The sequence below is a fragment of the Tenrec ecaudatus genome, chromosome 10, assembly GCF_050624435.1.
Source record: "Tenrec ecaudatus isolate mTenEca1 chromosome 10, mTenEca1.hap1, whole genome shotgun sequence".
Taxonomy (NCBI): Eukaryota; Metazoa; Chordata; class Mammalia; order Afrosoricida; family Tenrecidae; genus Tenrec; species Tenrec ecaudatus.
Genome location: NC_134539.1, coordinates 135,992,522 through 136,007,511, shown reverse-complemented (window position 1 = coordinate 136,007,511; position 14,990 = coordinate 135,992,522).

Sequence of the window (14,990 nt, the reverse complement as noted above, 5' to 3'; positions counted from 1 at the left end):
CAAGCACGATGTCCTTCTCCAGGTACCGGTCCCTCCTCATAACGTGTCAGAAATTCCCGAGACACAGTATCACCGTGGTCAAGTCAAAGGAGCATTGTGGCTGTACGTCTTCCGAGACGGATTTCTTCATTCTTCTGGCTGTCCGTGGTCCAGCTAATATTCTTCGCCAAGGTCATGATTCCAATGAATCAACTCTTCCTTGATCTTCTTAATTCATTGCCAAGCTTTTGCTTGCACGTAAGGGGATCGGAAATAGGACGATTTGGGTCAGGCCCTTCCTAGGCCTGAAAGGGGCACGGCTGCTTATTACCGTCTTACAAAACTCTTGGGCAGCAAGTTATCCCAATACAATGAATGTGTCCTGTGATTTGCTGACGACTACTTCCCGGGCTGTTGATTGTAATTTAAGTAAAGTAAAGTCCTTGCCGACTGCACTATTGTCTCTGTTGATTAAGATGTTTGCTGATGCACTTAGGAGGATGCTTCTTTGCTTTACAGGGAGCTGTAAGCCATCCTAAGGGCTGTAGGATCTGATCTACACCAGTAAGTACTTCAAACCCACTTCTTGTTCAACCAGCAAGCTGTGTCTTCAGAGGGTGGTAAGGACGCTTTCTCCAATCTTGATGCTGTCCGTTCCTTATCCTGTAGTCCAGCTGCTTGGGTTATTTGCTCAGATTGAACAAGCATGGTGAGCGGATACAACCCTGACACACACCTTTCCTGATTTTAAACCGGGCACTGTTTCCTGGTTCTGTTCAAATGATTGTTTCTTGGCCTACATACGAGTTCTGCCTGAGCGGAATTAAGAGTTATGGAATTTCCATTCATCACAATTGGGCCATAATTTTTTATGATCCACATGGTGGAATGCCTTTGCCTAGCCAATAAAACGCAGACAAATATCCATCTGTCTGGTGTTCTCTACTTTCAACCAAGATCTGTCTCATATCAACAATAATGTCCCTCATTCCACATTCTCTTCTGAATCAGGCTTGAGTTTTGACCAGTCTGATTTTTAACTATCTTCAACAAACTGCTCTTAAGATATTATGCAAAATGTACTTGTGTCTTATAATACTATTGTTCAGTAATGTCCACTTTTACTGGGTCGTCTTTCTTTGGATTGGACACAAAGATGAATCTTCCATTGATTGGCCGTGTAGCTGTCTTTCAAATTTCTTGTCCAGGCCTGCATTAATTTGTGGAAACATCTCAACTCGTATTCCGTCAATTAAGTGTAGCCTGTTTTTTCATCAATGCCTTTAGTGTAACCTGGATCTCTTCCTTCAATATCATTAGTTGTTTATTTTTAAGTTCTATTGGGACATAATCCAAATATTATACAACTCAATAGTTCAATCATATAATGCCATTCTTTTTGATCACTTGAAGCCTCTGGTAATGGTTGAACATCAACCAATTCATTTGGTCCTGTGATTCGGCGTCTTCCATCTTTTTTCTTCTGTTTTTGGTGTTTCCAGCATTCTTCAATATTTTGCCAGGAGAATCCTTCAATATTTCATCTTGAGCTTGGATTTTTTTTTTCTTTAGCTTAAACTATGCTGAATGTGTTCTCTTTGGACTTCTAACTCCAGATCTCTTACCTTGTCTCCTCAAGCTGCCCTTAAAAGTCTTCTGTTCGGTTCTTTTTACTTCATTGTGTCTTCCGTTTATTTTAGTTGCTCTACATTCAAGAGCAAGTGTCAGAGTCTCTCCTAACATTGCGTTTCCTATCTTCTCAAGGTTCTTCTGCTTTCGTCGTGAATGGTTTCTTTGAGGTCGATCATCCCTCAACTCATCTGTGCTTCAGTCGGTGGTGTCCACTGTGGCAAACCTGTCCTGGAGATGGTCCCTGAATCCAGGTGGAATGTACTCATGATTATACCTTGGCTCTCAGGGACTTGTTTTAATTTTCTTCAAGTTCAACTTAACTTGCTTATCAGCTATTGGTTATCTGTTCTGCAGTAATATCCTGCTCTTGTTCCAAATGATGATATTGAGCTTCTCCATCATCTCCATGCACAGATTTAGTCAAGTTGATTGGTGTGTTTTCCATATGGAAAGATCCACATGTATAGTCACATATTCAAGTATTTGAAAAACAGTATTTTCTTTTTCTTTTTTTTTTTAATACTTCTATTGGGGGCTCTGACATCTCTTATCACAATCCATACATTCCACCAATGTGTCAAGCACATTTGCACATATGTCACCATCGTCAGTTTCAAAGCATTCTCTTCCCACTTGAGCCCCTGATGTCAGCTCCCCAATTTCTTCCCCCTCTCTCCCTGGCCCGCCCTCCCTCACGAACCGTTGATAAGTTATAGATTATTTTTTCCATATCTTACATCATCTTCCATCACCCCTCACCCACTTTTCCATTATTCATTCCCCTGGGAGGAGAGTTACATTGATCCTTGTGATCAATTCTCCCTTTCTCCCCCCCACCCTCCCCTAATCCTCCTGGTATCTCTACTCTCCTTGTTGGCCCAGAGGGGTTTACCTATCTTGAATTCCCTGTATTTCAGGCTCTTATCTGCATCAGTGTGCATGCTCTAGTCCAATCCGATTTGTAAGGTAGATTTGAGGTCATGATAGTGGGAGGAAGGAAGCACCAAAGAGCTAGAGGAAAGTTGTGCTTCATCGGTGCTATACTGTACTCTGACTGGCTCATTTCTTCCCTGAGACCCCTCTGTAAGGGGATGTCCAATTGTCTACAGATGGGTATTGGGTCTCCACTCCATGCCCCCCTCCCCACCCATTCACCTTGGGTATGGCTTTACTCTGGGTCTTAGGTGCCTGATACTTGATCCCATCGATACCTCATGATCACACAGGCTGCTGTGCTTCTTCCATGTGGATTTGTTGCTTCTCAGCTAGATGGCCGCTTGTTTATCTTCAAGCACCATCAGCTTTCTTCACCATGTTTGCTTATGCACCCATTTTGTCTTCAGCAATCTTGTTGGGAAGGTGAGTATCACAGAATGCTGGATTGTTAGAACAAAGTGTTCTTGTGTTAAGGGAGTACTTGAGTTGAGGCCCATTGTCTATCGACAACCTTAATTCTTAACTTAAAGATATGAGTACGGAAGGGTGGAGGGAGGGTGAGGTGGAAAGGGAATTACAAAATTGATGTATGTATGGATTGTAGCAAGAGTTGTATGAACCCCAATAAAATGATTTTTAATCTATTCCCCTTTCCATTATATATATTTTATATATTTATTTATATATGTACATGCCTGTATTTAGGCCTCTATAAATGTCCTTTGCCTCCTGGTTCTTTCCTCTGTATCCTTTTTACTTCCCTCTTGTCCCACCATCATGTTCAGCCTTCATTCAGGTTTAGTAATTCCTCGCTGCTACATTGCCTTTGATTGAGTCCTACTAAGCATCATACACCCTTCTCTCCATTGATTTTAGTTCACTTGTTCCCTTGTCCCTGGGTTGGTCCCCACCCCCCTTCCTTTCTCCAACCTCCTTTTCTCCCATATCCCCCGGAACCATTGGCCCTGTTCTTTTCTCCCTGAAATATTTATCCTGCCTATCTTATCTAGACAGACATGCAGAGACATTAATGTGCAAAAAACAGGCAAAGCCAACTAAAACAACAAAGGAAGTCAAAACCAACAAAACAATAACAACAGCAGCAGAAAGCAAGAACAAAATAGCAAAAAGAAAAAGAAAGCCACTGACAAAAATGGAAAAGGCTCCAGTTGAGCCTGATGGGGTGCCACACTCTGTCTCCCCAGTCTATTTTTGGTATTCCCCCGGGGTTTCATCACTCCTGAATGGCTTCAGTGCCTCGCCCCAGCGTGATGGGGCCAGACCGTGCACTATTCCTGCACTAAGTCTCCAGTGCTGTCCCCCGAAGTGTCATGGTTCAGTGAGAGACACTGTGTCCCATGGTGGGGCCAGCCCTACAGTCCTTTCCGTGTGTTGTCTGCTCTGAGCAAGAACATCATCCTCGGGACTTGGTGGGCCAGTATGTCCTCTCCTCCCTCTCCATCCCTTTGTGTTTCTCCCGTGTGCTCTAATTCGAGGTACCCCTCTCCCCAAGCTGTAACCCCAGTGCTGTTCTCTGAAGTGCATTCTTCTGAGGGGGTAGTGGGGTGGTGTCCACAAAGTCGGGATTGGGGCCAGTCCGCAGACCTCTCTATTGGTTCCCTGGTACATGCCCGTATGTTGTATTCACAACTTGGCAAATCTGGTTCAAGCCTGGTCTCCCCATATCCTTCTCCTGTGGAGATACAAACAATATGCTCCCTTTGGGTGGATTAGTACCCTGCCCCATGCCCCCAACCCATCTCTCTCTCTCTCTCTCTCTCTCTCTCTCTCTCTCTCTCTCTCTCTCTCTCTCTCTCCCTCTCTTTCTCTCTCTCTCTCTCTCCCCCCTCTTATTTAGTTGGCTGCCGTATGTGTCCTTGGATTGGGTTTGGCCCCCACCATAGTTGCTGGACCTCACCCCAGGGATGTATGTATATAGTAGCTTTTCCCCTATGGCCCGGAAAAACAGTATTTTCAATGAATAAGTCATTGGTCTGCCAAAAGTCTATCCTACGATCTCTGAAAGTGTTTCTATCACCAGGGCCATCCTTTGCAACTACTGTTCCTTCTTGTTCTTAATGTTTGCAATCCAATCACCAGTAATTATCAATGCCTCCTGATTGCATGTTTTATCCATTTCAGACTGCAGGAGTTGATAAGCTTCCATTTCTTCATCTTTGGCATTAGTGATTGATGTGTAAATTTAAATAATACTAGTGTTAACTGGTTTTCCTTATAGGTGTGTGGAAATTACCCTCTCATTGGCAGTGTTGTACTTCAGAAGATCTTGAAGTGTTCTTTTTGACAGTGAATGTAAGTCATACCTCTTCAATGCGTCATTCCTAACACAGTAGAATTCAATTCAAATTGGCCAGTATGAGTCCATTTCAATGCAAGACGGCCTAGGATAGCATTCATCAAGTGTTCCATTTCCTTTCTGACAACTTCCAACTTTCCTGCATACTTACTTCGTATGTTCCACATTATTGTTATTGGATGTCTTCTTGATCCATTTTTACTGGACGTTGGCAGCTAGTCTTCTCTTTTTGAATTGTGCCATAGCGACAATGGAAGGTCGTTGAAGCTTTGCTCCATCCATGTCATGAAAGCCCATTGACTTTGAGAAGGCAGCTCTTCCCCGGCCATATTCCCCAGTCAGTGCCTTCCAACTTGAGACGCCCTCTTTGGGCACTTCATCAGACAATATTCCGCTGCTATTCGTGAGGGTTTTGCAAGTCAGCTTTCCCAAATAGATCACCAGTCCCTTCTACTCTGTCTTAATAGGCAAGCCGCTCTGAATCTGTCCACCATGGTGGGCCCTACGGGTATTTGAAATGCCAGTTGACATAGTTTCCAGCATCAACGAGACATGTAAGCCACCACAATGTGACAAAGTCACAGACTAGAATGGAAATAAATTCAACCAAGAACAGAAAAACACTCCCCCCAAAATCAACAAAACCAAAATCTGTTTTTTTTTTAGAAGAGCAACAAAATTGACAAACCTTTCATGAGTGAAAGAGGAAAAGAGGGGGGGGGAGATTAGGATTGCTAAGATCAGGAATGAAATCGAGGGCATCCCTATCAACCTTTTCAACATGAAAAAAGAATTGTAAGGGAGTACTATAAGCCAACAAAATAATCTCGATGAACTGGACAAATGCCTAGAAAGACAAACCTATTTGACTCAAGAGTAAATTTAAAATCTCTACAGATCTAGAACAAATCGAGATGGGTTTGATCATGTTTTTTAAAAGTCTCCCAAGAATAACTCTAGAATAAGCTCTAGAAGAGCTAGAGGAGGCCTGGCAGAGGTCTAGACCAGATGTATCACTGGTGAATTCTCTCAAGCATTTAGATTATCACTAACACAAACCTTTCAGGACTCTTACCAAAAAATAGAAAGGGTTTTTTTGTTTTTGTATTGTTTGGTTTGGTTTTTGTGCATATTAGGGTGTGTCTCCAAGGTGTTATGTCATTGGAGGTCACCCTCTTTGCTTTTCCATTTTTCTGTCTATGAAACCCAGGATTCATGAACCTATAGGGACAGCAAATAGAATAAGGGTTTCGGGGGAAGGGGGTACAGTGGTGGTGGGGTAAAAGGGAGACCATGTCTAGGAGTCCATGTAAGAAAACTGACTGTGATCTCAACTGTACAATTCTACTTGACATGATTGGACTATGGAATGATATGATATCTGTATTAAGTCCCAATTAATAATAATTCTTAAAAGAAATTAGAAATAGATATATTTTCTTGAAAATAAAGACAAGCTCAGAAACCCAGCAGGGGCAGTCCTAGCTGTCCCTAGGGTCCCTATGAACCAGAATTGGACTGAGAGCAGTGAGTGGTTGTTTCTCACTTCGAATGCGCACTGATTGTGGAGCTGAGTAAAGTGCACTCTTGACAACTTCAAAAAAAGAGTGGGGGTGGGGGGAACATTTCTCAACTCAATCTATGAGGGCAGGATACACCCTGATATGAAATCATATAGAGATATTCCAAGAAAAGTAAACTACAGACCAATAATCCTTATAAATGTAAATGCACAATTCCTCAACCAATTATTACTGCCAACAGTAATATTTCAAACTCTATTCGGCTGGGTTCTCTAAAGGAGCAATATATGTAAGAGAGAAGGGGTTTTTTTTTTGTTGGTTTTTTTTTTTTTTTCAAGGAAATGGCTCGCTCAGTTGTGAAAGGTGACAATTTCAAAACTATGTCAGGTACCAGGCTGGATGCTTCTGACTCACATGGTTGCAGGGGCCAATGAACCCACAATCACCAAGTCAGATAGCAGGTACCGGCTCATGCTCCAAGAGCCATGGGTCAGAGAAAGACGAGCCAGATGTAGGCTCAAGAGAGAAGACAAACCGTACGGTCCACCCCTTCAAGGAAACGTCTCTTTCAAATGTTTGACTGCTTGTGTCAGATCACAAAATGGATCATGATTGCATTGTATTTGCCAAACTACTGAGAATCGTAGCCAACTTGGCATAACCTTAACCACCAGACATACCAAATCAAACAATGTGTGAGAAAGATGATACAAACGTAATCAAAAGGTATCACTATACAATCACAGAAATCTCTCTTTAAAAATACAACAACAACAACCGACATGTGAAGCTATTGTTTCTGAAGGTTCTTCATCTTCTGAAGTGGTTCCATCTCTCTAACTCTTCCCCCCCAAAGAATCCTGCCCTCTTCGACGTACGCCACGTCCAAACAGCTGGTAGGCAGCCTCAGGGGGTTCAAATTGTGTTTCTTTTCAATGTTCTTTGAGTTTGGGGAACAAAAGGAAGTCTGAAGGGGTAAGATCAGGACTGAAGGGTCCTTACCCCCCACATTTTGTTTACCTCCCATCACTTGATGGACGCATTCCTTGATCTTAGGCGGCAAACATTCAGTCTTTCACCACTCGGTAGGTGAGCTGTGAATCTATTCGTCCTGGCCCACTGCCATGTTCTCTCCTATTCCTGTGAACTTTGTCCACTGCTTTTTCTGGGTCAACTGTGACGGTCGTGTGTTTTTCCCCTCCTTTATTCTATGAATATGGTAAATTGCATCCGCTGAATTCTATATTTAATGCCTTGGATAAACCGCACCTGGTTATGATGTTTAAAGGTAGGTTAAAAACAGAGCTACGGGTCCCAGTGCATACAGGCATAGGTTTTTTGTTGTTGTTGTTTTCAAAACAAACATAGTTAAACATGACTCTGCTATCAGTGAATGGCTGCAGACAAGTTCTCTCAGTAATACATCCACCTTAGTCTCATTCGCCGACTCATGGTGACCCTAAAGGACAGGGTAGAGCTGTCCCTATGAATTTCCAAGACTGTAACTGTTTACAGGAGCAGAAAACCCCCTCTTTCACCCGAGGGGTGGTTAGTGGTTTTGAACTGCTCACCTTTCAGACGACAGCTCAACACGTAACCACTAGGTCAGTAGGCTCCTTTAGTCTCATTTCCTCCTAAGAGCATAGGCCAGTGACAAGCAGATCCACAGCTAACACCATACCAAGTGATGCAAGCCTAAGTGCTTTCCCCCTAAGATCAAGAAGAAGCAAGCGCCCACCAACCGATGTAAGGCAAACAGAGTGGTGGGTACGTTCCTGCAGTGGAATATCATTCAGCCACAAAGAGAAACGGAGGCCTGCTCCAGGCTAAGACATAGATACATTCTTTTCACACTTGATCTTAGCCAAAAGGTCGAGAAGCAAGTGATACATTCTTTTCAAGGATGAACTTTGAAAACAATGAAGCCCGAGTGGTGCAATGAATAAGCATCTGGTTGGGAACCAAATGGTGAGCTATTTGAAGTCCCGCCTCCGCCACTCCCCGGGAGAAATGACTCGGTGGTCATCAATACAGCCTGGGAAAGCCTGCGGGCATTCTACCCCGGCCTCTAGGGACCCGTCGATCAGGGTCCACCTGATGGCACCAGCTACAGCAAGTGTAAGGAGGCAGACATAAATGGTCATAGATCATCTGATCGCATTTGGGTGGAAAGTCTAGAATAGGCAAATGTACAGAAACAGAAAGTAGACTAGTGATTGCCAGGGCTGGGGTAGGGGAAGCATGGGACTCATTGCTATGGGTGCGGAGTTTGGGGGTGGGGGGGGAGGGGTGATGAACTACTGTGGTTGCGCAACCCAGTGAACATCGACTGATGCCTTTAAAGAGGTGAGCTTTGTGTCCTGTGGACTGTTTTCAGTAAAGCCGTTAGACACCAGAAGAGAAGGAAGGGAAAGTCGTGTGGCAAGTCTCGCTCCTCCTACACCATTGGGAGCGTCTCCCAGTGACCAAACCTCCCCAGAAGCTAGAGCCCAGCGTGCTTTGGGAAGGGTGGTCCCATGTAGCCGAGACTAGGGGCAAGGGAAGGCTGGGGATACCTCCATCCCTCGTCTCCAACTCCTCCCTACCCGGTGTGGGGCAGGCACGCTGTACACATCAGAAAATAGGACCCCCATTTCCCTGCCTCCAATGGGGAGCCCTCTCCCCCAGGTTCTCCCAGGCTGCCCAAGGAGATTTTTTTCATGTAAATGGCCTGATGCTTCAGGTGACCAGACTGAGTGGGGCCACCATTCCCTGTCACCTTTCTCATTGCCGTGGGTCCCAGAAGGTGTTGGAGAGGATGAGCCATCTGGGAACCCTTGGGTGAGGCAAAGAGCGGGGGAGGGGCCAGGTGGGCGGGACGAGGCAGGGAGGAGCAGCGAGGTTCCTCTCACAGCTTAAAAGGGGCGCATGACACTTCCTCCACAAACAAGGAGCCACCAGCGAGACGTGGGCCCCGACACACAGACTTCCTGTGTGGTTTCAGCTGCCCAGCCAGTACCATGGACCTGGGTGAGTGCCCCTCTTGGCATGAGGAGGAGCAGGGCCGGGGTTACCTGGAGGCCCAGACTGATCCTGTTGGATGGGGATGGGGATGGGGTGGAAGGCAGTGGTGGGGGCTTCCCTGAGAAATCTAGCTCTGGTCTGGGGGGAATCCGTGGCTGCTCCCGGAGACTGTCCCCCTGTTCTCCCAGACAGGAGAGAGTGTGCCTGCCCTTGGTGACCCAGGGGCCACAGACAGCCACGGGGACCAGCATGGGCCTAGACTGGGGTCCAGTCTTTCTAGGACATCTGGGAACGGTAGAAGGAGGCAAGGCTGAGATGGGTAGAGGGATGGACCACCTGTTTAGTCCCAGGTGGAGGGAGGGTGAGGTACTCTGAAACCTTGGGGACTCATTTCATTGGGGTGAAATGCTCCTCAGGGCACACGGCGCCCTACTTTCAAAGTATTTGCAATCACCGAAGATGATTCTAGCTTCAGAACCCGCTCCTGGCCTCCCTTCCCTCTCCCAGTGCCCACCTTCCTCCTCGCCATGGGGGGTGGGGGTGGGGATTCAAATCCCAAGAGTCTTGCTATCAGGCAGAGGAGCCATTCAAGGTGACTGCATCTTGTGAGTGTGTGTTGGGGGGGGGGGGGACGTGATGCCAGTACACGCTGGGGCTGTTTTCTCCCCGCTATGACGGCCACCACCTGCTCAGTCATCTCGCAGGTTAAGGGATGGGTGAATAATACCCAGCAGGCGGCAGGGTCTTTGGCTCAGAGAAACGATAGTCAAGACATCATGCACAGCACACACACACCCCTACACACACACACACACACACACACACAGCTTCTGAGTCAGTCTCACCTACTATCCCTCTTCCTTTTTACAAAATCAAAAGCCCTTCCTCCGCACTATCCTCGGCCTTCTTTCTCTGCCCAGACCAGCACGGCTCCCAGAGCCGCATCGCGGGGACTCTGTGCGGCTCACTTCACAATCTCAGCCGTGGAGTCAGAGCCGGCTGGGGCTCCGCAGGCCACGTTCCTAGAGGGCTCGTGCTCACGAGCAAGCAAAGCGCCACGGTGGCCTCAAAGCCACAAGGGGTTGGCTTTAAAAAGTGAAGGTTCCCGGCGCAGCCCTCACCACCACACCACACCACACCACACCTCCCTGCCAGCGTCGCCTCCGCCCTTCCCAGCCGTTCTCAAGCCTGGGTCAAGACCCAGCCACCAGCAGTCACCAGGGGAACCCCGTCTCCGGCCCACCCACCCCCTCGTCCACAGTGAACCCCTGGAAGGCAGGGTCTGGAGCAAGCGTGGGATTTTCTCTCGGGGAGGGGGAATCTCTTGACGGGGGCACTGCTCTCAGGGATCCAGGATGCATCGCCCCTGAAGGCTCTGCACAGACTGGCCGACAGGGAGCAGGGCAGCACCAGTGGTGCCCTGGCAGGACGGCCCTGATCGTAGCCGTGCCAATTCCCTAGGGTAAGCATTCCCACCACCTGCCACCAACACGTGGAGCTGGGAAGAGCCGACTCTGTGGGCTCCCACGAGCCTCGTGGCTCCCCCTAGACCCAGGACTGTGGGTCAGGGGAGGAAAGCCACCTCTAGCCCAGGAGGAAGGGGCGTTCTTGCTTCACTCAACTCGAAAGGGCACCAACGGCTGAGCCCAAGACCCTGGGCTCAGAGGAAGCCACCGAGCAACCTCGCGCAGAACGGGCTCTGGGCCGTTGGAGTGGGTGGGCCTCGGAGAGTCTGGGTTTTTTGGTTGTCTTTTTTTTTTTTATCCTTCGTCTGCCAGCAGGGAGCAGGAGGTGGGTGAGGGGGCAGAGTTTCTGTTACACAAAACGAAAAACGCCAAGTTGGGGCTGAGCTGCCCCTTTTCACGATTTGAATAAGCACCCCCACCCCCCACCCCGGTGCCTTCCCCACCTTCAAGAAAAGGGGCCTTGGAGCTCAGTGAGAATTTGAACAAGCCAGAAAGAGGAACTGTGCAATATTCCTCCCTTACAAGTTGGCTAGAGATGACAGCGAAATGGCTAGAAATGGCTGGAGGAATCTAGAGACGATCAATGCCTCCTGGCCTGTCTGGGACTTGGCTGGGAGGCGAGGAACGCTGGGGTCTAGGGAGGTGTGGGCTGAAAATGCCCCCTACCCACATACACACACACCTTTGCTAGGCTTTCATTCACCGAGGGCTTCAGAGACTTCCCATCTGGTGGGGACAGAGACCACTGTGTCAAGAAGCCAGGCCCTTGCGCAGCTCAGAGGAGGCAAGGAAGCATCCTCACTGGGTTTTGAAGGGTGCGTAGGAGTTGGCAGTACAGACAGGGAGGGAGGTCTGGCGAACACTATTGTCAACAGAGAGGAACAAGGTCAATGAGTGGGGGGAAAAACAAAAACAGACATAAGACACAGGAAGTGGAGGGGAGCGGAGCAGGCATGCCCCACCAAGCATCTCCGCTCAGCCAAGGCTGGGAGTCTGCCTTTGGGCAAACTCCCAAGCCACCAGCTCTGCCCAAAGTGTTGAAAGCAAGAAAGAATCGAGTGTAAAGGGAGTGAAAGGCTGGTGTCAGCCCAGAGGAAGGGAAGATGGCCGGTGGGAAGGACGGATGGGGCGTATCCTTATATCTGTGGCGCGTGGCGGAGAAGGTTTGGGCTTTATCCTGAAAGCAATGGGGCCCGTGATGATATTTCTTTTTTTAATGAGGCCTGTGTTTGGAAGGAACTCTGTCTCGCATCAGGGCAGAGGTGGGCCAGCTCTGAGAGAGATAAGGGGTCAGAAGCTACAAACCTGGTGGCCATGCCCCACAGAGGACCCTGTTCACAGCAGGCTTAGCAGATGTGCAGGGTCTGGTTCCCATGTCAGATTCATCTCTCCAGAGCTGTGTTACCACAGGCAAGTGACCTAACCTCTCTGAGTCCCTATTTTTTTCAGAACCTGGCTTAAGAATCACCAGGGAAGGCTCAGGAGCTATTATGAGAGGGAGCAGCGTGGTGGGGGTTCGATGTCCCGTGTTGGGACTCCGTCTCCACTGCATCTGTGGGGCTGTCACTCAGTCATCTCACTGAGCTTCGGCTTCCTCTCGGGTGGTACAGGGAGCCCTTCCTTCAAAGAGCTTTTGTGGGTGTGCAGTGCGAGAACGCTCCGAAAGGTTTGGCGCACAACATAAACGTGAAGCCAAACATGGGGTGGCGCCGTTGCTATTCTAGCGGGGCAGCGCCAGTGCCAAGGTCCACCTCTCGCCTTCCGTGCAGGAGACCAGGGTTCAATCCCCAGCCGAGGCACCTCCTGTGCAGCCACCCCCATCTGTCGGTGGAAGCTCTGGGACTGCTCTGGTGCTGACCCGGTCTCAGCGGAGCCTCCAGACTAAAGACAGACTTCGGAGAGAGAAAGGCCGGGCAGTCTGCTCCTGCCAAATCAGTCCCTGAAAACCCCGGGCCTCTTAGCTTCTTTCCAGGTCCTTTCTCATTTCCTCTCTCCTGCTCACCCCCCCCCCCACCCACCAAAAAAGAGAAAACTGGTTCTCCTGGCAGGTGAGGAAGTTCAGAGAGGGACCAGTGGGGGGTTGGCGCTGCCTAATGGTTTGTCAGGATTTCCTGGGGGACCTGGGAGATGCTGAGGTGGATGTTAGGGCCTGGGTGGACGTGGGGAGTAACACTAGCAATCCACCAGGCTGGAAGTTTCTCTTGCTGGAGACGCAGGTTAGAACACGAGACAGTTTTCATTTTATCACTCCCTGACCCCCAAGAATCCCAACCACCGGTACAATTGCTTTATGACTTTGTAACAGTCAGGAGTGATCTGACTCATGGCCACTGGCCAGGCCCCCTCAGCCACACCCGAGTTCCCCCACCACGCCCCAAAGTTTCCTAGTTCAGTTACCTTCTTGTCAATGACCTGTTCTGGTCCTAGGAGACCCAGCCAATCAACCATCAATCACTTCCAATATGCCCAGAATGTGAGATCACCTATTCTCTCTCTCTCTCTCTCTCTCTCTCTCTCTAACACACACACACACACACACACACACACACTCACTTACATCCATCACTTCCAATATACCCAGAAGGTGAGATCACCTACACACACACACTCACACGTGCATGGGCACGTGTACACGCCACCCCCCACCCCCAGACGCAAAAGGAATAAATGGGGCCAAGAGAAGAGGCCTGTGGAGTAAAATAGAAACAGTCCTTGTTCCTCGCATTTCACCGTTGAAACTTATCAAAACTTTGAGGTTTCTCCGTTCTCACTGACAGTCAGAGTGGGCTTTCTCTGGAGTAACTGAAAGACAGTTACGTGTTCAAACAAACCTCGTCCGCTCAACAGCAGATGAGTCAGACAGGGAGTGGAGGTGCCCTGGACCCAAAGAAAGCAGTTAGGGGTAGGGGCTTGGCCTCTGGTTCAGGAGCTCAGGGGGCAATTCAACAAAAGGAAGAGGGAGGGAGCAAGGAAGAGGCTACAGTACTCCACAAGAACTCATCGGCATCCCAAACTACGGATACTCAGGCAGAAGCTGGTGACAATGGGATACAGATGCAGCTAGCAAGTCAGGTTCAAGTAGAAGGGGAGGGCCTGCTTGTCCTACTAAGCACTGGGTATCACCCAACACAGGTGGCCCCACTTGAGACATGGCAGAACCTGACTGGGCCCTGGGCTATGTCAGGGTAGAACTAGGTCTTTCAGTGACTGATTCTCCTGAAGTAGAGCTCCAGATTCTGGGTGGCCTCAAACCTCTAACCTTGCAGTCGGCAGCCCAGGGCACTATTTGGACCACCCACGGACTCTTTCTAAAATTAAAAGTTAGGAAAAATTCAGTCCCTCTCAATCTCTGGCTCTCTCAGCCTTAGTCATGAGTACCACCCAGGGACCCCCGAGGGCGGGGTAGCCCTGTAAACCTTTCAAAGGCAAGCGGTGGGGAGTTGGGGGGGTGTCCTCAGAACTATGCTTCAGGAATCTGTGGCCAGAAGTCGCACGTGCAGGGTCATTGACCCACTCCGTTAGGTGACTTAGAGCCAGGACCCCCTGAGGCTGACATAATTAGGTGCCCTACCCCCTCCCCCCCGGTAGGGGATGCCAACAGTTAAGTCATCAACTACATGGTGGCTAGTGGCACACTGGGTTACACATGGATTGGGCTGCGAGCCACGAGGGCAGCCGCTGGCAACCACAAAGGGGAGGTTGCCCATCCCTGTGACGCGCTACCGTCTCAGAGACCCACAGGGCACTTCCACTCTGCTCGAGTGGGAATCAGCTCAACGGAAGCAAGTTTAGAGAACCCACCCCGGAGGAGCCCTGGGGATGTTGTGGGCTAGCTTTGGATTGCTTACCACAAGGTCTGCAGTTCAAACCCATCAGCCACTCCATGGCAGACCAGTGAGGCTGCTGTCAGTCTTGGGAACCCTAAGGATTTGTTTCCATCTGTCCTATGAGCTGGAATTGGCTCAAGAGCAGTGGGGTTGGGACCCCACCCTGAAGAAAGGGTTTACCACCCTCCCCAAGAGTTGCAGCCTTGAAAGCCCTTTGAAGCTCAGCTCTCCTCTGACACACGTGGTCATCGAGAGCTGGGCCCGTGGCAATGGGTGGGTTGGTGAAGCAAACACACAAAGACCTGTT